The following is a 22,411-nucleotide window of genomic DNA, read 5'->3' on the forward strand; positions in this document are numbered from 1 at the left end:
GGATATTGTCACAGATTGCCTTCATGTTTACCAAAATAATAATAATAATAATAATAATAATAATAATAATAATAATAATAATAATAATAATAATAATAATAATAATAATAATAATAATAATAATAATAAATATATATTTTAAAAAAGCAGCTTTGCAATTAATTGGGATTTTTTTTCAGTATTTAGTAAAGAATGTAATTGGTGTTTTGGGTGACCATCCATATCTGGAGGTCTTCAAGGAACGTGCAGATGTAGAACTTCATAGCATGGTCTAGTGGTGGACTTGTTAGTACTGGGTTAAAGGTTGGACTAGATCATCTTAGAGGTCTTTTCCAATCTGAATGATTCTATTAAATCACTCTTAATTTTATTTTTCTCCTAGCAGATGGGATTGCTGCAAATTATTTCATGAATGTCAAAATTAATTGTTGTCTACTCACTTGTGTTCTCTCTCTCACTCCCCTTATGCAGTGCAAAACCTTAGTTCCCTCTCATGTATGTTTCGCCTCACCTTTTCTGTCTCAATAAACCTTACCTGTGGGTTTGAGCTCTCTTTAGCCTTTAATGTTTCCATTTCCTCACAGTATTTCTTGAGCCATTACAGAATAGCTTTCAGCTGCTCAAGTTTTCAAACACTGTTTGAACAAGAGGTAGCAAATGCTGTGACCTAACCTACATATGTGACAATAGTGTTTAGGACTGTGAGTTTCCAAGCATGCTTGTACATTTATAAATAGTCTCACTGAATTCAATTGGGCTGTTCATAAATCAAAACTTTTGTAAGTAACAGAGCACTGTATAGATGCATATATCACTATAAGTGAAACATAAACCCATAGCACTAGGAAAATGGTATATCAAGCAAAGCATGCTGCTGTCTTCAAGACTTTGAGGATAAAGGGCAGTATTTGCCTGCTTCTTATCATTCTAATTGTTTCACATGGTGCATAATGACAGCTTCACAAATAAATATTTTTTTTCTATAAAAAGTTTTTTTCTATGGGAATATTTTTGGAAATATATTAATATTTACTAGCAGGGATAATATTTTTAATGAACTGTTTGAAGAAATGAAAAATATGTTAGTTTGGAAGTTGTGAATTTTGGATCATGGTGGATAGTGTGGAAATATATGTCTGTGTTCACACGTGCAATTAATTGAAAACTATTTTTTCTACATTGAATTAAAACTCACGGAAGGGGAAAAGAGAAGCTTTTGCACTTAGTGCAGGTTTGAAAATGAAGGATGTGTGGATTCAGATGTGGCTCTGCTCAAAAATGCAGCCAGCCGTTGCCTGGGGTCAATCAGCATTTCAAGACAGAATTGCAGAAGGCAGCTAATGAGCAACAGACTACGAAGAAAAGGGGGGGTTATTCACCTTGATATACAGACTTGGGAGGATGTGTGTCCAACAGGTCTGAAGGTTATAGAAGATGAAAGCAGAGAGATTTTGGTTGCAGGGGCAGTGTTTGGTTTCCTTTGTTTCTATAGGAGGAAAAAAAAAAAACAAAAAACAAAAAACAAAAAATATATAATGCTAGTCAGGAGTATTTTAAATGGCATATATTTGCTTATGAAATAAGTATAAAAGTCCTGTTCCTGTAAACATAGTAGAAATAAACAGCAATAGCTTTATTTTCAGTTCTTGAACCCCTCTGGTAACTCCTGTGTAATGCAAAGCATCATTTGCTTTCTGTCAAAGCCAAAAAGGAGCACTTGATTGCTATTTTTGTTTTCCTTTGCTAGAAGCAATGCACCGAGTACAGTTTCTAAATGTAAACAAAATGTGATTGACAAAAAGTCAAAGACAGCAATAGCAGTAATCTCTCTTATCCTCTCTTTTATCCTGAAAGAACTGTTCATGGCACTTTTTTCTTCTTATACGTATATCAGTCACACTAGTTAGAGCTACTTGTGCCTCTCATCTGGATTATTTTTTCTGTAAATGTGAAGATAATTGGTAGATTGATAACATTTTACTCAAGTAATTAATAAGGCATTATAATAATTAATAAATAATCAATGTTTCCATATTATGAACTCTGATCCTTGTCTACAGTGTTTTTGTGTTTGTTTGTTTGTTTGTTTTTCTTAAACTGATGAAAGAATTCTTGATCTCGTTTGAAGGCAACGAATGTCTCAGCATTGCCTTCATGGGAAGTAACATTTCGTCCAGGATGTTTAGTGGGGTTTGATCTCATGCAGTCCTAATTCTATTGTATTTCTGACGTCAAAGATACAGCAGTTCCCTTGCCTCTCCTCAAGTCGCAGCCCTTGGACCTTACCCATTCCTGATGCAGTAAGAAGGAGTTCAGAAGACTCAGAGGCCCTGTTTCTAAGGCAAGCAGCACTTTGCTCCCTGTCATGTCATTACAAAGACACATCTCCTGTATTGGAAAGGGGAGTGGTTCAGCGCACAACACAGGGCCTCCACAATGCACTCTGATACAGCAGGTATCCTTCCGTGCGATCTGCTTAATCTGAGAACTTTAAATAGGATGAACTTCAGCAGAAGACAAGCTTTCTCTGAACAGTATGTATATTTGGTAAGAGAGAAGTTACATTATATAAAAGTCTATGAAAGATGCTTAGAGTGTGTTTTGAAATGAGAACCATCAGCAAATACGGATGTCTCTCTTGAAATAGTAAAGTATTTATGCAGTGGAACAACCAAGGCCAGTATGCTAAACGCGATACAACCTTTTAGACACTATGTACATACCTCATACAAGCAGATTGATTTTAAACTTTCTAAAGTAATTTTATCCAGTAGAAGGCTTTCAAATGATACTTAAAGTATTGTATACTTTATTGTTTTTGCAGAATCTACTCTTCCTAATGATAAATTTAAGTTTGCACAAGGTAAATTTAATTTAAGCACAAGGGAAATTGAAGTTTGAATGAGTTCTTTGCCTTATATCTTAATCTAGGTCTTTATTTGTTTTCATTTTTATCAAATGCAATTTTTACACAAATTCAAGCTGATTAGTAGCAGATTTTGGCTAATTTATTATTCATTTCTTTGAATTTGAGTGCTTGCTTGAGATTTTTTTAGTGTGTGTCATACAATGAATATGATTAAGCATTCCACTGGTACAGCAAACTAATATCTAGTTACTAAAATTACTTATTTCACAACATCTGCCAAATTTAATATAAAGAGATTACAAGAGAAATTATTTCCTACCTCTCCCGCTTTTTGTTTGACTGTGAAAGAGACTGTGATCATATGAGGAAATACAGAAACTTTTTTTTTTAAAAAAAAAAGTGTCCTTGCTAACAAATTGAATACAGGTAGCTGCAGCATAAGTGATGTGCAGCCTGCTAGAAATGATCGAACTTCACAGCTGTGGAAGCAAGCCTATATTCTGTCCAAGTTCTGCTCATCCAGCTCTGAGAAAGCAGCTGTGTGATTACTCAGCTTGCCCTATTCTAAGGACAGATTGCAAGACTTGGCATTTTGATTTGAGTAGATGAATAACAAACTGTGGGATGTAAACTTGCAGCATGCCAGCTGTTTTATGACAACCAGTCATAAAACTTCCAGTGCTTGTGCACAGATCATTCTGTGGCTCCTCCAAATACAAAGTATGGCTGACTGTGGCCATGTCAGGGCTTCTTCTTTCTACTTCAGGATAACTTTGTGCTTCAGTAATAGTTTTGCCCTTTTTCCATTTCTTTAAGGACAGCCTGTTATGTTAAGCAGGTTTATCTGCCCTTTGTTTCATTCACCATGGTACTTAAATATAAGTGCCTTTCAGACCTGAAAATCTGGCTGCATGTCATTTTTTTACTCGGTATGTATAGAAGCCCAGGGAGTAGAAAGCATGGCTGGACTCAAAAATCACCTAAAAATTTTTCCTATAAAGAATAGTCTGTAAGTTATAGGTATCGGTTCAAAGTTCAATGTCCCCCCCATTCAGGCATGCCATTCCTGGAACTTCAGAACCAGCATGAGCTATTGTGTCAAACACCTCATCTTCATTTAGGAAAAAAGTACCTTGGCCAGGTACTGTTACTCATCCTTCTCTAGGCTTCTCTGTCAGGGGTTTGCACATTTTTACTTCATCTGCTGATATTTCAGGCACAAAAAGAAGAAAGGTAGCTCAGGTAGAATGTCATTCAGGCTCAACTAAATTATCTCTGCTAGTTTGTTGTCCTGGTTTCAGCTGGGATAGAGTTGATTTTCTTCCTAGTAGCAGGTATGGTGCTGTGTTGTGGATTTAGGATGAAAATAGTGTTGATAACACCCATGGTATAGTTGTTACTGAGCAGAGCTCACACTGAGCCAAAGACTTTTCAGCTTCTCGAGCTGCCCTGCCAGCATGGAGGCTTGGGGTGCACAAGAAGCTGGGAGGGGACAGAACCAGGAGAGCTGACCCCAACTGGCCAAAGGGATGTCCCACACCATGTGGCACCACGTGGAACAATTAATGTGGGGGATTTGGGCTGGGAGTGGGGCTGCTGCTGCTCGGGGACTGGCTGAGTACCAGTTGGTTGGTGGCGAGCAATTGCATTGTACACCACTTGTTTTTATTGTCATTACTATTTATTTATTTGTTTGTTTGACTTTTTTCCCTCTTTATTAATAAACTTTCCATAACTCAACCTGTGAGTTCTCACACTTTTATTTTTTTTATTCTCTCCCCCATCCCACTGCACGGGGAGAGCAAGCAAATGGCTGAGTGGCACTTGGTTGCCTGCCAGGTTAAACGCCAACACTTCTTCAGGACTGAGTCCAGGTATTTGTGGTAAGCATCCTAGACATTTTCTTTCACCTGACTGCTGAAGAGTTCAGCATTTTCTGTTAGGCTTCCAGGAAGAATCAATATTTAACTATACCCTTGTTGAGCTGTAGTAGGACAATGGCAATTATAACAGCAATATGTTTCTAAACATGTGTGATAAAATAATACCCAAAGTATTAATCCTTCTCTTAGTCATGCTATGAGTAGTGGTTTGCATGTTCTGTATAGAAAATAGAATAGCAAGAAAGTGGTTGCAAGGTGAAGGAAAAATGAAAGGGGCACCAGTGCCTCCTTGTGCTACAGCATCCACCATCAGGTGACATCTGTAGCAGTTTCTTACAAACATTATATAGGATTCCAAAGAATGACTGAGGAGCTTTCTTTTCACAAGCAGCTACGTCAATTTTCTTGGAAATAAATAAAGAGGTCATGGTAAAACCACAATATGTGTGGATATCCACAAAAGGGCAATTCATGTATCCACACAAATGACATTTGAAGAGCTTCCTGGGGCAGTGCTATCCCCTCCAATTCCTGTCCTTTCTGCACTGGAGCCCCTGATGAAACTCTTCTGCACTGTTTCTTCCCCTATTTTGGACCAACAAGTCTAATATGAGGACTCTCGTACTGTCAGTTGCTCTACTTTTCTTACTGCTTACTGCATTTTAGGGAAATTACTTCTTTTTCTTTCCGCGAGTATGCAGTATTCACCATACTTTGCAATTTGTTGTGAAAACACAGCAGGTCAGCAGTGAGAGAAATTCAGAGCTTTTATTTGATTGTGAGTTCATAAGAAAATACATAAAACCAGTAAATAACAGTAATGTGAATGTGCTAGGAGTTACATTTAGCAAACGTATTTGTCACCGGTTTTATCATGCAAATGTATGATACTGCAAGAAACGAGTAGGACTTTTAACGGGGGTGTTAAAGACTTGTTCCATAGCTTTGGTTTGCTCCCCTACACCTTTATCAATTGTATGTGTCTATTTCATCGCTAGATGGCAACATAGCAACACTCCATAAAAAAGTTCCTGTAATCAGAGATGTTTTTTTCCATCATAATTGTCACAGCAGAGCTAAAATAATTCCCTGCCCCACCCCGTGAAATGGGAATCCATGCATTCTGGCAACTTCAGTAATTGTTTCTTAATTATGTGTGTTCTGGTATTACTTTTTTTTTTTTTTTATCTTACTAACTGCTGGTTTGTTACACAACACAAGTACAGAATAAGCAATTATAAGAAAATAACATGGTTTTATGAATTAAATCCAAATAAGGAACAGAGTCTATTGATTCACCTGAATCTTCTCACACACACATGGTTATTTTGCACAAATGTCTTTTATTGAAGCCAGTGGCATTTGCATTTGTACCAAGAACAAAATTTGCATTATTTTTGCCTTTTGAAATATTTCATTTATTGTGGTAAGTCTGGAAGTTGATAAATCTGTTGACAGAACAAACTAAAATGAGTATGGGGTGTAACAACGTGTTTCCAGTAATCCAGCATCCCCCTTGAGACCACCGAGCCCGCAGACTAATTAAAATTCTAGGCAGCCTGGACAGGGTGATTATCACGGTCTGAAATTTCAAACTCAGAGAGAAAAAGAAACAAAACCTGTCCTAACTGAGCTGCTGGCATTTTTTACTTTAGGGGCCTTGGACAGATTCCTAGTTTCAGTAAGTATTTACTAAACACTCAGCAAGAGGCTCTTAGGCTTCTTAAGTCTCCACTGAAAGCAGCAGCTTCCTAGGAAACTCACACAGTTCATAGGAATAGGAAAAGGTCCTGTCCTGTATCACATTTTCTCCAGAAACCAAGCTACAAAGCTTATACTGTGCTTTATATGAATTGAATTTTTCAGTTTTTAAGTTTCTGTCAGCCCTGCTGTACCCTGCTGTAGTGAAATAGACCTGCTTGGGCCTTGGTCTACAAACAAGTAACCTTCTGTGACACTGGCCTTTTGCACCCCATCAGATCTGTTCTTATCCTACATATTTTGTGAACTAGGGGTATTCTAGCTGTATTATTGTGTTCATGGCCTAGTGATATTACTGTGGTAGCTACCTAAAGTTAGGGAAATAATTTTGGGAAGCTGTGCAGCTGCTGTTCATCGGAACATAACAAAGCATCATTTCTCTGTCTTAATTAACTTGCATTATTCTGTTACCTCCAAGTGTCAAATTCTCTCCAGACTGGATACTACATACTATAGCTACTACAGCCATATTCATGCCATTGTATATTTTAATAAAGGGGCAGTGTGCTATCTCCCTATCATTAGTAGGACCATACAGATTGTTGGTCTCTGCAGGGAACCCATTAATTACTGGATTAATAGAATTCATCAATAATTCCATGGAATGCACTGATAATTGGCAAGTGAAGCATATAAACATAAGGATACAGAATTCGATAATATGCTTTGTTGTCTTTATCTGGTTCTGTAGTTAGCTGCCTACCAAGCATACTAATACTTTCTGCTTTCAGTGCTCAGAATGACTGCATCAGGAATGCATACATACACACACCGAGAGGATGAGAAAGTAAGAATTCTTCCCAAAGACTTAGAAATTCTCAACGTTCAAGACTATTTCTGTTGTCATGCATGTTTTCATGCATAATTCTGCAAGACTTACAATAAGATTATTCCTACAAGTAGGTTCTCTCTTTAAGCCACGTTTTCTCTTATGACTTATTCACACAACTCTCCTGAATTCATCAGTGGCCCCAATTATCGTCTGCAACATGGTTTTGTGTTAGCTCTTGTTAACCTCTTGTCTTTTACACATTCCAAGTAGCTCAGTGGAGGTTATGGAGGAGAAGGTGTTCTCGGTAATGGTGAAAGCTGTATTATTCCATGGAGCTATAATGTTACAACCATTCATTTTTAAGTCCAAATGCTCTCTTCTCAGTGAGATCTTACAGACGCGTACAGTTTCCAAACACCACCGAGATACAAAATATATGTGGTTTTTAAGCTTAGAAATTAAAGTCCAATAACAGGCAAATTTTTATTTTTTTTTCCTAGTTTTTGATTTCACTGTCTACCTTCTGAAATTAGAAGAAACTTAATAAATAATTTTGTACCACCGTTGGTGCAATTCTTCTAAGAGTGTGACACTAATCATTTACCTCAATTTCTTGCAGTCAGTTCAATAAGTTTTCACACTGCTACCCTCCCTTCTCACATGAGATGATATATGGTAAGACTGCTAGAATTGAAATGCTACATTGAAATTTATAGTCATTAAAAGGAAATTAAAGAGTTTGCCTTCCTTCTTCAAAATGTGCTTCTATCTATACCAAGACTTCCCTTCTGTCCCAATGACATCAGGATTCTTAATAAAAAAGAATTCCAGTTGACAAAGGAAATGATCCTGCAAGATTCATTGTTTGTTCGTTTGTTTTTTTAATGGGATTGAGATTGAAAGAGCAAAAGATATGTCTGTCAGCCGCTATCAAAAGACACTGCTCTAACTTGGGGATGTTTTATGAATGAAGTACATTCAGATACTACGTAAAATAGATAAGAACTATAAGAAAAATAAAGGCAGCCATAATCCCTTGTAAATTAGAATTATGCAAATGTGCATTTCTGCTTTCCTTCTTACAGACTACTTTGGGAATTTATTGATAAAAATAAAACATAATGTCTTACTTGCCACAGGAACTGGCTTGAGAAGACTAGTAAAGCCTCCTGTGTGGATAAGTAGGAGGAAAAACATGATCCTTTATTAGAATCCATCTGCTAATGTATATATTATTAACGGATGGTTCTAGAATATACCACCAAATTTATCCTTGGGACATTGAAATGTTATGGCCTACATTTAGCTCTGAAGACTCTAGCTCAATTGCAGCTTTTCAACACAGCATGGATTTGAATGCCTTCGAACTCGACATGAGAGATAAAGTGACTTTTTGGTCTCTGACGCCGTGGCTGTAAGTACACCTCTGGAAGGGTAGGGGCCTGACCTGCCATGAAGAGAAATTATGACAAATCAGAAGCGTCTGTGTGCAGAAGCAAGGAAAAGACAAGAGACAGGAATGAGGGTGCTGAGTTCCGCAGTCCTTGAACACACATTCCAGGCCTGACAGTGCTTTTATTTGCAGATGTTTCAGGAAATACCTGCATGGCTTAGGTTGACAGTAGACCTCTTGAGTGCTTTTCCCAAAGGAATCTGAAGATCCTAGAAGTACTGAGAGGTTCAGGGCTTAGTCTTTTGTGCTTAGGAATTTGTCTTAATTAATGAAAGCTCCTGTTTTGTGACATACACCCATCTGTAGTTTAGGTATCTAATTTGGGGTAGATGAATCCCAGATACAATGTTTAGGCAAGTCAGAACCACGTGAACAGAGAAGAGATTCAGCCTCTCATTTATGGTTGGTACTGTGAAGTGATAAATGAAAACGATAAACACTAATTCTCTTATCCTCACTGTTGTTTTGGACTTGCAGACAGGTTTATTCAAATATTTTCTCCGTAGAAGAAATACTCCGTATTCGTAGAAGTGCAAATATCTCTTTTACAAGCAATATGTAAAGGATCTAGCAGGCTTTTTTGTATGTATAAGGTAGAAAATATGAAGAAGAACTGAAACGATCGATTTGCATTGGTGCATAGCGTTGATAAAGCTGAAACTAATACAGTTGTGTCCAGTTCTGATACTCCCTGTTCAAAAGGAATGCACAAAATTGGGGAAGGATTAAGGATCACAAAAATGATCTGCTGAGTGAAGAAAAAGTTTTACAATGTGAGGCCTAAGAAATCGGTTTGTTTCTTGTCTTTTGATAAAAGAAACATTTTCATAATGCTTGCAACTTTGCACAAGAAAATTGATCTAATTGAATGCCAGGCTTAGGTGTTCTATCAGCTATGCTGTAGGAATCAGAAATGTATGGTTTTCCCCAGTACACAATGGCTAAATTACTGTGAGGTGAAGGCCTTTCTTTGACTTCATCTTTGAACCATCAGTGCTGCAATTCGCCGGCTTTGGAATTCTCATACCAGGATTCAGCCAGATAGTCCTTCACCAGGAACCACCAGACACTGCTTCATTCTGTTGAGGAAGGCCACCATTAATTTAGGATACCAGATGATTCTGAAACCTTCTTCATCAATTAGCACGAAATGTATACTTTGGCAAGCTGTTGTGTACACTTCTGGATTCTGCTACCAAGACTCACAGGGAACTCACTGCCAATGAATGAAGCAATCTCACAGCTATCAGTAAGTCTATCATTGGCAAGCCCCTGCATCTTCCATCCCCATTTCCAAAGAGAACAAGTCTCGGCAGAGAATACCATATTCATCTTTAGCTACAGTGGTAATCACCTTGTCATTGATAGTAACAGCGATGCAGAGAAAATCCAACATTTTCAGGCTGCTTCATTCAACCCGAACTTGGGGAGCAAGTTGTAATCTCTCACTTGGGGAGAAAGTGTAAGGGACTGGATGCCCAGAGTTAGCACACACATTTCCGTGTCCTTTTAAATCAGATTAGTAAATCTATCAAGCCAACTTTATAAGCAGAAATTACTTGTGTTTTTTTTTTTTTTTGAGATAATTCTGCTTATGTTTTGCTCAAGCACCTCTATGCAGTCAAATCTTTTTGCTTGCAGGCCTGTGACTTCCCTAGTCGCTTCTGTGAGGTAAATCCATGGTTGAGCCCTTCCTTTAAAGATTTGATTATTTCAGACTTCCTCCTCCCTGCTCCCTCCCCACAGCATGCTGCTCAGTCTCTCTTTCAGTACCACTCTCACCTGCAGTGGTGGCAGGGTTTTTAAAATGTCTGTGTGTTTCTGCCATTCCACCAGTTTCTTCCTCCACCCAAATCAGTCAAAATGGATTGCTCTTGGTAAGTTATAGATTTCATGCAGTTGATTTCAGGAGAAGATTCAAGGACAAAGGTCTTGCCATTAATATATTGAAGCATAGAGCCTTAAAAAACCCTGTGTGCATCCGATGATATCATCACTATGCTCTGCATCAAAGCACAAAGTAGCCTGATTATTCCCTTGTCAGAACCAGTTGAGCTTTCAAAGTTTTCAATCAAGCTGCCAATTCAACTCTTAGTATTCTCCTTCAAGGGCTGCTAAAAATACTAGTGAACAAGCCTTGCCTTTTCAGACTCTCAGATCACAGATGGGAAGTACAATCAGGTGTCTTCAGGAGTGTTTTCAGGGACTGATGATTTTCTGGAATTGATTTCTTTATGAAAAACTATAGTAGCAGCACCCAGCTAGGTACTCTGGTTTAGGGCTGCCTGAGTCAACAGTCTCTGACCGACAGATTTCAGATTCAGTGCCACAGTAGGTTGTCTTATGCCTGTCATCTTACCTCAGTACAAGCCCGAGTTTACAAGTTTACAAAGAGTGAAACTGGGTAAGATCTCTGTAATTCTGCTTATTTCCATCTGCCTAATTCTAGGCTGCACTGAACGTGCTGAAAGGTTCAATAGCAAGCCCACATCTCTCCTAACAGTGATCAGTCTCCCCTCCAAACTTGACCTTTCTGCATTTCACAGTATGAGTTGTCTACAAATTAAAAATAAATAAATAAATAAATAAAAGTGTTATTTTCCTATAACCCTCTGAACTGTTTACATTTGTGATGAGAAGTACAGTACTATCAGTACAGTACTATCAGCTCAAACTTCATTCTTGTACAGGGATTTCTCACGTATCAAAAAGCTTAGGAAGGTAAAAGCATATCCAGTAGATCTTTTTTGCCTTTAGAATTAAATTAAAGTTAGTCTAAAGTTCACACCAACAAGCCAGCTTTTTTGTATTTTCTTTAAAACTGCATATCCTTAAAAGAATCTTACCTGAAAGAATAACTGAAGAAAAAGTAAGTTTTCTACAAAAAAAAAAAAAAAAGGTAGTTTGTTAAATAGTCCAGAAGTGGAAGCCTTGGGAGCTCTGTTCTAATAGTTTGCATAACAACAAACTAGAGCCATGTTTGCTTGTTACTTGTAATTGAAGCACAGCTTCTGAAGATCAAGATTTAGACATATTTAGGATGGTGTATATAGATGTATATGTAACAGCTTTCCAGCATTCCTAACCTGAGGTTTGAAAAAAATCTGTTGTAGCATCAATTTTAGCTTGGCTAATATGGATGGAGCTATTGTAGTTTTTACTTGCTGATGTGGAGGGTTAAGTGGATGTGAGATTTAATTCTTAATAAAATAATTTGGTAACATACTGAAATTATTGGAAAAGTGTTGTTTTTTTTTTTGTGAATAGAGTTCAGAATACTAAAATAATAAATGAGAATTTATTGTACAAAAATGATAATCCTTATAGCTTATAAAAATTAAAAATAATGTATGTTTGTGCAGTGTGTACATATTAAATGATTCATAATTAATTTATGAATACCATATTTTCTTTGTTTTTAGGGCCTCAGGTGTAGTTTGTATAGAAAGACGTTATTTCTCTACTTATTCTCTACTAGGACAGTGGCCTGATAGAATCAATGCAGAAAACTATTGAAATATTTTTTTTCTTTACTCAGATTACTGTCTGAAATAGCTGCAAAAGCATTATTTGTACTTCATCCCAACAGGCTGCTATAGTTGAAAATTTCACCCAATGTGCTGTTAAAAGAAAAAGTTAAAGAAACAAACAAAGTAAAGAAACTGGGGGCTGCAATTTTTCTGTTATCTAAATTTTTAGTTATGTGTTCTGGGTAATGTTGATATCAGTTGTTGGCTACAAATCTTTAGAACCTATGGTCATCTTTGAGTAAAATTTTTAAAACATAAGGAAGCTTAAACTGTATAGTAGAAAGACAGACTTGCTGCTTTTGTTTTTAAGTCAGAGATTGGCAGGTTGAATTCTTTCTATCTAAACAATTGACACTACGTTGTATCAAGATAAAATAAGAAGTTTAACAAAATGATTGTTGATTTTTTTTGCCTTTCATTAGGAAATTTCTGTGGCATCCAACAGTTAAGGACCAGGTGAGAGTTGCAGATTTCATTCTAGTTGGGCTGCATATAAAAAATAAATAAATAAATTTAAAAAAAAGAGAAATATAGCACAATATTCAATGTATGAGTACAACTTCTCTCTTTTCAGATAGCCTGTTATGACTGGGATGAATACAGTTGCCTAATGGAACTTCAAATCAAGAGCATTTCCAACCTGTTATTTCCTTGTAAGTAAATTGCTGATAAGTTGTGAAGCACGAGGAAGACTTCTTCCACCAATGTTGTGTGCGGGTATGAAGCTGAAGAAACTATCCTGCTCCAATGGCAAGAGTAATATTATCAAATCTATGTTCCTTCTTGTACATAGCACAAGAAGCTGGTGGGTACTGTTGCACCACATCAATATTGTAATTCCAAGATGCTACTCTAAGCCCTAGGACATCTTAGAGTAAGGCATCTTGTCAGCACACTGCCTACCTGTCTGATCCTCTGCAGCATCAGCAGCTCTACATGCTCTCTTCATAACATGCACAGTTATGAATACAAATGCTGTTTGTGTGCTCATGCTGTTCTACTGAGATACCACATTCCTTGTTCTACAGATAGGATGGCGATTTTTGTTTAGAAATGCAGAAGCGAATTTTATATTATGGGAGATAAAAGGCAGAACTGACTAAGATTATACTTCATCCATCAAAAAAGTAAGTCAACCACCAAGGATGTAATTTAAATGTTTCATGCATAGTGGTCCACGTGCAATATATCACTGTTTTTACATGTGTTGAGACCTCTTTAGGCTGAATGGATGTATTTAGCAGCTTAACATTTTAGCATTTAATGTAGTGGATTTAACATCATACACTATTCAAAATTAAGCATGTGGGAGGTATCAAAACGATGCACTAAACAGAAGAGAAACCTACCCATGAGAATATGGTTTGGGAAATGAAACTTTAAAAATGTCTTTGAAATTTCAGACTTCCTTCTCTCTAAAGAGAAAAAAAAAATCAATCTAATCTACATGGTCTCGTAAAAATAAGTTCTGCCCAAACTCTTTACATCTAAGATGAGCACATTGCTTCCTTTTTCAGGAGAATGGCAAAGGATATTTAGGCCAACTCCTCATCTACGTACAGTAGTAAGGGAACTTTGATGGCCCCCTCTGACAGCCCAGTTTATGAAAGAAATGGTTGGAGCAGTTCTGGAGGTTTGGACATGATGGTTGATACTTACTCATTTGCAACCCTGACAAAGACAATTATCTCTTAAAGAGAAGTAAATCAAACATACTGAAGCATGATGCTGCCTTTTTGTGTACCATATTTGCAAATGATACACATCTGAATTTCACATTTTTAATCTGTTCAATTTCTGTTTTTAACAGGAAGGTTGTCTGTATAAAGTACTGTCTTGGCCCATGATCCTTAATGAAAGTAAAAACTTCACATTGGATGAAGTATGGGTCCCGCAGGTACGAAAACATAGGTTTAGAAATAGCTTGTAATACTGTGAATAAAATGTATTGTCATCTTACTTCGTGTTGTTGCATTGCGGATATCCTTGGAGGAGGGGCAATGGACAAGCACTGACAAGGTGGAATAAAGCTCATATGACAATACAGCCTTGATTTAGTCATACTCAGAAAAGATAGTTTTATGCCAAAAATATGGTATTAGCATTGTTATATTACGACAAAAGCAAAGGTATCACTTAATGCTTAGCAAAGCATTCTTTGTGGGCAACAGTAGGAACAATTAAAACACTTTTGTAATATAAAGAGTAGGACACAAGGAAGAGTGCTAGACAGGAAGCCAGAAGGGGATTACAGAACTAAAAAAAATGCTCAGATGCAAGCACACAGCAAGAAGCTGATAGGAGAGTGGGTTCAAGCCAATGGAAGTGGAATAAGCAGCAAAAACTCTGTACAACTTTCCTAAAAATTAAAGGCAAAGAAAGAGTTATTTCTTGCACACAGGGCTGGAGTATCTGGCTTGAAATTTCTGCAAAATCCTGTGTTCTGTATGTTGTTCAGAGACGTATTTGTTTGACATCTTCTCCACAGTGAAGCCAGAGACAGACTTTGTTTTCTGATGCCAGTTCAGAAAGGACTCCATTTGAATATCCTATTTATCAGTAGTTTCCTTGGCAGTTAGGTCAACTTCATAGTGTATTTCCCATCTGAAAAAGTTTCTTTCACAGGACCCCAAATCTGGGCTTTTGCTCAAAGGGGCGGTAATGTAATTACAAATCAGTAAGCTTTTTTAGTAGTCCATCTGTGGTCTTGACAGTAGAAACACAGCTATAGCTACATTTAGGGTAAATCTTTTGAAATCTATTTCATCATTAATCTATCTGTTTACAATACTTTCACTATCAGAATTCTAAAAGTGTTTTGATTAGAAAAGGACACTCAATTCTAGCTATTATAATGTAGCTGTATGTAATACTAGCTAGAAAATATTGCAGCTAAACATGTTTTATAGGCAATCGATGTGCTAAGGTGCTTTGCTTGTGCTGACATGTGCAGCAATTTCCCAAGCTAGGAGACCCACAGTTAAAGCCAGACACGCTATTCACTGTTTTTCTCCACTTTGTCAAGTCCTTCCTAAATAAATGATTGACAGGAGATCATTGGCTTTGACTGAGACCAACGACCAAATGATTTTTGGAATTGCCAGAGCCTCTGGCTTTCGGAAGGAGGGGAAAAAAACATCTGAACCCTTTCATTTGAGTGACAGTAATTCCTATACAGAGTCCTCCCCCTAACATAACAAGTCCCCATCAAAGGAGAGTAAGAGAAGAAAGCCTACCTAAACACCAAAAACTTGCATCACCAGCAGCACACGTAACTTGAAAATCCTCAATGGATGATGTATTGGCTATCACAGACACATTCTTCTGACTATCCAGACAGTTATGATACAGACGAAGGGTCCTTTAAGTTTTACAGTACAGCCAGAAGTTCAACATTATGACAGCCAATGTATGTAGAGCCTGAACAGTGGAAACTTTCTCTTCTATCTTCTGTAGCCTCACAACTTTCTGATACCTCTTAAAATATAAAAGAACCTTCCTTCAGTATTGGCCTTTTTTTTTATCTCCCAATAGGCACAGAATGTTATTAATAAAAAAGTGACTTCACAGGACAGTCATTTGAAGCTCTTTTTGGAAGCATCTTAATCTTTATTTGACATCTTTCATCAGACTTTGATTTAGAAGCCATCATTTCCAGTTAATCCTGTCCTTTGGGATTCCACTCATCTGATCTGGCAAAACCCACTGTACTTCAAAGTTACATCACAAAACATAGAAAACAGTTACTGTATTGCACCACTAGCAAGTGTCAGTTACGGATCCCATTAAGAAAGGCACTTGGACTACTTTAGGTATTGATTAAAACAACATTTATTGGCGATAAGAAAAGGTAAAAGGGGATAGTGTAGATACCTTACATCCCTTCAGATGTTGGGAACCCGAAGTTGTACAGCATTGGCTGGACCTTTTAGTCAGGGCACAGCCTGCTGCGCAGATACCATCCGTGGTGAGATTTGCCAGCATGGGAGTCTTTAGAGCTATTATGGGATTTTCTTGGAAGTAACCAACTCTATTTATCATTTCTATTCTCAAGTGAAAAGATACATGAACATGCTGCTTCATGTCAAGATAAGACGAGACGTGCCAGGCCAGGTGCCAAGAAAAAGCCACGTATAGCCTTCTCTGCTGCAATTAGTAAGTTCATCCAACATCCAAGTGATACGTACAGCACAGCACACGCATGTGCCTGCTCAAGTCAGCTGTTACGTGGGTCATTAACTCCTTGATGTACAACAGCCTTCTGGTTAAGGCCACTACAAGCACCTGTTCCTGCAGGACACGAGTCTGTCTTCACACAGCCTCATTAGCTGCCTCCTTAGTGGCAGGGGAAGGAACAGCTGGGACAGAGCCTTCATGATAATGAGGACCTAAAGCACATCGATTGCCTGTAAAATACACTCCCCCCCACCCAGTTCCGTATCAATCTGTTCTTTTAATGGAATCTTAATTAAATTTCTATATCTGTTGAAAAGGAAATCCTTTGACTACTTCTAAACTTGTCCTCTAAGATAACCTCTTCAGTAGTCATTACCTTGTCCCATTAACTTAGGTGAGAGAGTCAGTTCCTCATGGCTAACCTTTCTTTTGTATAAAGACAGTGTGACTTTTAGAACATACATAAAATTCGTATCCTAGATGGTTTTTGACATTTAGCTCAGGAAATCTTTGTATGCATCTTTTTTCCTATAAAGTTCATTCTTCTTCTCTAGAAGCACTCCTTCGTATCTTATATGTTAGTGTATCTTATCTATATTAACAGGACAGTTTTCTAACAGATAGAGTTTACGTATACATATGGATGGTATTAATGTAGACATGTATATACAGACAATAATATATCCTGAGAAGAAACTTTGAGTAAGTAATCTTTTTTTTTTTTTTTTTTTTTTTTTTGCTGCTTGATTGATTAGATTCCCACTGGAAGCCATATCAGGAAGTCATAAGCATTTGAAAGAATGTAAAGAGAATATATGAACCACTAAGTCTTTTGCTCTTTTTGTTGGTGGTTGTGGTTTATTTTTGTATGTTTGTTTTTTTAACCTTCAAGTAGCCGAGCTGGATAGGAAATGACAGAATACGTTATATAAAATCCACAGAGCTAGTACTTTGTCCTGTCTGCCCAAGATGTTCTTGTCTGAACTTCAGCCATAATTATGAAGCATCTTCATAACTCTTTCAGATTAAGGAAAATATTTTCTGAAGCATCAGAAGTAAATTCTGAGGCACTTCAAAGTTCCCTGTCTGTTTTATATTCTGTCTTTTCTGTCCAGTAGTAGTCTTGAGATCTGTATAACAGAGACTGAGTATGATACACTGAATGCAGACTGACTTCCAACTGTAAGATCAGCAAGTTCTCTAAGATGTCATCTTAAGGAGACATACATGTTTTTTAAGGACTGATATTTGTGTTTGGTAAATTACTGGTAGTTTCTTAATAGTGCTGTGAAGGGACTGAATTACATAATTTATGTTCATTGGACATTGAATTTGTGCTCAGTTGAACATTTACATAGCAGAATCCATTTATCATTTTTAGCCACTACCTGTATATTAAATAAAACAACAACAAAAAACTGTGTCTGATTGTTTTTCAGAACTACCTCAGAAGCAACTCTTTTTGTTTCTGTTCAGAATTACAGATCTTGTTTTGAGTTTCATGAGAACAGAACAAATGAAGCAGAAAGTATGAGCAGAATCAAATTTTAAATAGCACTTCTAAGAATTACATTGTTTGGGCTTCTAGTCATAATGCCATTTATGTGTTCAGAGTGGGGATGTTAGACCCAAACTACAGGTTATTGTCTTCTTTAATGTGAAAAAGTGTAATGATATGGGGAAAAAAAAAAAAAAAAAAAGATAAAATGCTGACCATTCGTATTTTAAAAATATTTTTTCCTCGGGATTTCCTTTTGCTTTGGTGTTAACAATGTTTTCACTGTTCCCTAGCTCTAACTTAGAAATGATTCTGGTATCATTCTCAGAATTCTTGACTTCTCCATTTTTCAGATTAGTCCACAGCATAAGTACTTACTACATAGTCTCAAAACAATGAGGCAGCTACAGAAAAAAGAACCATACTGTTCGTAAATAAACACAGGTAATCTGAAAATCTTTGAAAATGGCCTATCGTGTTATGTTTTTCAAGAACTTATGAGAGTATAGTTTCTACTGAAGAATTTTTGCCTTTCTTTTGCATTAAGTTAACAATTTTGTATTTTAACATTTTCGTCCAGTACAAAAAAAAAAAAAAGTTGATCTGTATAATATTCAGTGTACTACCCCACATTCCATATACTTGGGGGAATATACAATAGATCTGTAAATTCTAACAAGTCAATAAAACAAACATTGTTCACGTTTCCTTGTTGTGTATTTCTAACAGCTACCCTTACACCTGAAACCAAAAAGTTTCCTGTGCCAGTACCTTTTTTCACAACCTGAAAAACGAGAGTTTAAGCTTTTCTTCTCCTTTTTCAAGTGTACATGCTTGAACCACCAGCAGAGAGGTCAGTCTGAAAACAGTGAGGACTGGTTAATGCACTGCAGTTTCTGCAATATTCCTTGCTTACACTAAACCTACAGTAAAGAGATGACTGTTACCAAGCTTTCTCTAACCTCTCTCAAAGCTGTATGTGTTCCTTTGTATCCTGATTTATGCAGAGACATATTACCTCATGGTTAAAGCCCTGTGGATAGTGCTGGGGTGACTCTTGTAGAAAGTGCTTTTTCCAAGGCATGGCACATGTAAAAATCCATATTTGCACACCCGAATGCTCACAAATGTTGACTCTACTGCAGAAAAATTAATCATAACTGCAAATGTAGTAAAATTTTACAAAATAATTCAAGCGTTACTTATAACTACAGAAGGATTTAAATAATTTTAATGCTAATTCTAATCTGTTTAACAAGAACTCAATTTTTTCATTAAATATGCAAGGATGGGTGATGTTGGGTACTGGACAGTTTCATAAGATTCTCTGCCTTTGCTCTCAATTATGAAAATAACCTAACAGCTTTTCTTATTTCAGTGTTTGTGATTTAATAGCATTCTTTGCAGTCCATGCACTAATAATGGAAAGGCATCAGCTAGTAAACATTTCTAAATATGACTATTATTTAATATATTAAATTTGTTTCCTGTGTTCTGTACAAAAGATACGTGGTATTGGTAAGGTTTTTAAACCAAATGAACTTCTAAATACCCCAGTACCTTTTATTTAAAACAGTCTTTATTCTTGAACCGTAATCAAATGAATCTTGTTTATTAAAGGATGGTTTTGTAAGCACTTTTAATATCTCTATAATATTATTTCATTTATTGAGTTTCATATATAAAGGGCATGCTAGTCAATATAACTTTAACTTGTATGTTAAAGGTCAGTGGTAGCTACAGGTGTGAGCCTCGTGCTTGAGTTACTTTCACCTCTTTATGGCTTTCACTGGCTTACCTGAGATAATTAGCATTACTTTTCAATGTAAAGTCTGATAGAACAACTTGTGCAAATTTTCCACTCTGTAGAAGGTTTGCAGCCAATTCAGTTACAAAACTGAGTAGCACAGTGCACAAAGGGAATATTATATGTTCTTGAAGACTTTTTTTTTTGATACTGCATGTTTTACTGATATTTAACAGATGTTAATTCTATCTTAATAACATGTATTTGGATTGTATATCCTCTCAAGCTTATTCACTCCTTCAGTATATAAAAGTAAGGGTTATAATATTTGTTATAACAGTTAAGTCTTACTTGCATCTACTTTTTAATTCCAGATGAAGACATTTTTGCACTTCTAGCCAGAATTTTCTTATTGTCAAGTTAAGGTACCTTGCAGAGCTTATGCTGTTAATGGCATTTTTTCTATTTTTCCTAAAATAGGTTTAATTAAACCCGATAGTGAATAAATGGTGAAATTGTTACAATCTAATTTGATGTTCACAGTTTATGAAAAAAATCATAAAGATTATGAAAAGCTGTAGAAATCTGGCTTGAATACATGCACATTTTTAAACATTGTTACTGATTCATTTTGCATGACTCATATCCCATCTATTTCTGTACAGTTTGTACCAAGACTGAAATCAGAAAAAAAAAATGGTAATCAACTTAGAAATCTCACCTGCAGTGAAAATCTGTTCCTACTGAAGCCAGTCTTCCCTTAAAACAGGTTGGTCCATGGGCTGAAGTACAAATTAGAGCCCTCCAGTTCCTCCTGGAGCATTTGCCCATCTGTGTTCCACCTTACCTGTGAGAGTGTCTGATGTGTGGGATGCACAGGAGGTTTGCAGCAACACCTGTGTGGGGCACTCTGCATTTCTCTGTGACTCTAAGCTGCCTTGGTGTTCTCTCAGTTCTCCATTACGGCTGAAAACTGGTGCTCCTCCACTGTTTCTGTATCTTTGAAAACAAACCAGAAAATGGCGTTTTCCATAAACACATGAACACTGACTGCTCTTTTAAATGCATTTCTCCCGTACAAGCAATTTAAAATGTTACGGTATAAACTAAATGTAATAAAACTTCACAGACGGACAGACAATGATTTTGTTTTTTGTTCTTCTCTGAGGAGATTTTCTAGGTTCCGATTCAAGGCCCAAGCAGCTTGGCTTTCAGTTTTACAAAGCAGAAGCCCTGGAGTTCACACATTAACACTTCTTTTGAGGTAACAGTGTCCACTGCTGAACACTACCCCCTAACCTAAGATGCCTAAAGTACAGGCTCAGGGGTCCTGGAAGTAATACTTTGTAGGAGACTTATCCTGAGCAGCCTGTGCTGCATCCTAACATGGAAAGAAGAGCTTGGCCTGACTCCTCTCCACCACCTTCTCATAAGACTTTCCAAACTGTAGCTACTTAGGATCAAAAGTCATCTTCAATGAACAAAGACCCCATGAGCTCAAGAACTTTGGTTACCACAGTTACTCAGCCAAGGTGTCACTGATTCTGTGCATGCCAAAGTAGCAGCATCAGTTTCAGCTCCTCTATGCCATCAGCATGCAGGGCCTGAATAGTCAGCAGCTTTTTTGGGACCTTATTTACTGGGTACTTACTGTTCTATCATTGCAATCTTCTGATTTCTCATCGGTAAATCCTAAACTGACAGCCATTTCTGTAGCACCTCCACTTTGGTACCAAATGTGATAGAAATTTATACAGTAGAAAGAGTTTTTTTGTGTACTTTATTGCCACGTACTGTAGTATCACAGGTCAAAGTATGTTTTACCATCACCACTGGTGGACATCCCTGGATTAGTTAGTAGTCCTGTAGTTTCCACTGTTGCGGAGTCCATAATATTGTCCTTATCTGCATCCTTACTAAGCCTCAGGAAATCATGGTTTTCTACCCCTTCATCACTGGAGAGGTAAGGTACAGGTTGCAGATATGGAGTGAGATCTTGAAAATCATATGCTGTCCTCTGATAATATTTTAACATCCAAATTGCCAAACTGATCATAGTATCTTGAAGTAGCCCCATACCGTACTTGCTCACTCTCCAAACTAAACCTATAAATACAACCTGGTATGAAAACACCATGTAAGGCATAACTTTCTGCAGCATTCACATATGTTTAACATTGTGTCTGACACCTAGCTAATCTCCAGTCTTTTTGCTCAAAAGGATTTTCCTGTCTTTCGCAGATAATGGCACGAAAATATCACTGTATCACTGAGGAAGAGAGAGATATAGCATTATGGCACTACTCTGTGTAGTAAGTCTAATATTTAAATACCAAAGTTCAGCTTCCAAGTCAAATAAATGACACCTTATAACTTTATTTTTTCAGCCTTCTTCAAAAAATATGGATTTTATCTCTCTCCTATCACTATAGGCTAGAAGTTATGTTTTCCTCTTTCTTCTTCACATTGCATCTTGTAGACAAGGAACAAGCAGGAGAATGAAGAAAATCATTCGCTAGAAGTCACTGCAGACTTTTGTACTTCTCTTTTCCAGTTAATGCATACTGTTAGCTGGAAAAGAAGTCCCTGCCTTTTCAGAGAAGGTTTTTGACCCCTGCTGTTTTTAAGATACAATCATATTTTCCACAGTATTCCCCGATATGGAAGCAGCCTTCTTTCCACAAAACCTTTTGGTTTCGTAACAGCCGGCTTGTTTCCTAGC

At 37.0% G+C, this 22,411-nt stretch overlaps 1 long non-coding RNA gene across 1 annotated transcript; it reads right to left on the reverse strand.

Annotated features, from left to right (window-relative positions):
• Positions 1-16,088: 16,088 nt before the first annotated feature.
• Positions 16,089-22,337, reverse strand: LOC140002124 (uncharacterized). The gene is made up of 3 exons (XR_011808144.1): positions 21,341-22,337; positions 20,411-20,688; positions 16,089-19,081 (listed from the first exon to the last, which is right to left on the reverse strand). It is a non-coding gene; the product is annotated as an uncharacterized lncRNA (long non-coding RNA).
• Between the last annotated feature and the right edge of the window lie 74 nt (positions 22,338-22,411).

The sequence above is a fragment of the Anas platyrhynchos genome, chromosome 3, assembly GCF_047663525.1.
Source record: "Anas platyrhynchos isolate ZD024472 breed Pekin duck chromosome 3, IASCAAS_PekinDuck_T2T, whole genome shotgun sequence".
In the NCBI taxonomy this organism is placed as follows: Eukaryota; Metazoa; Chordata; class Aves; order Anseriformes; family Anatidae; genus Anas; species Anas platyrhynchos.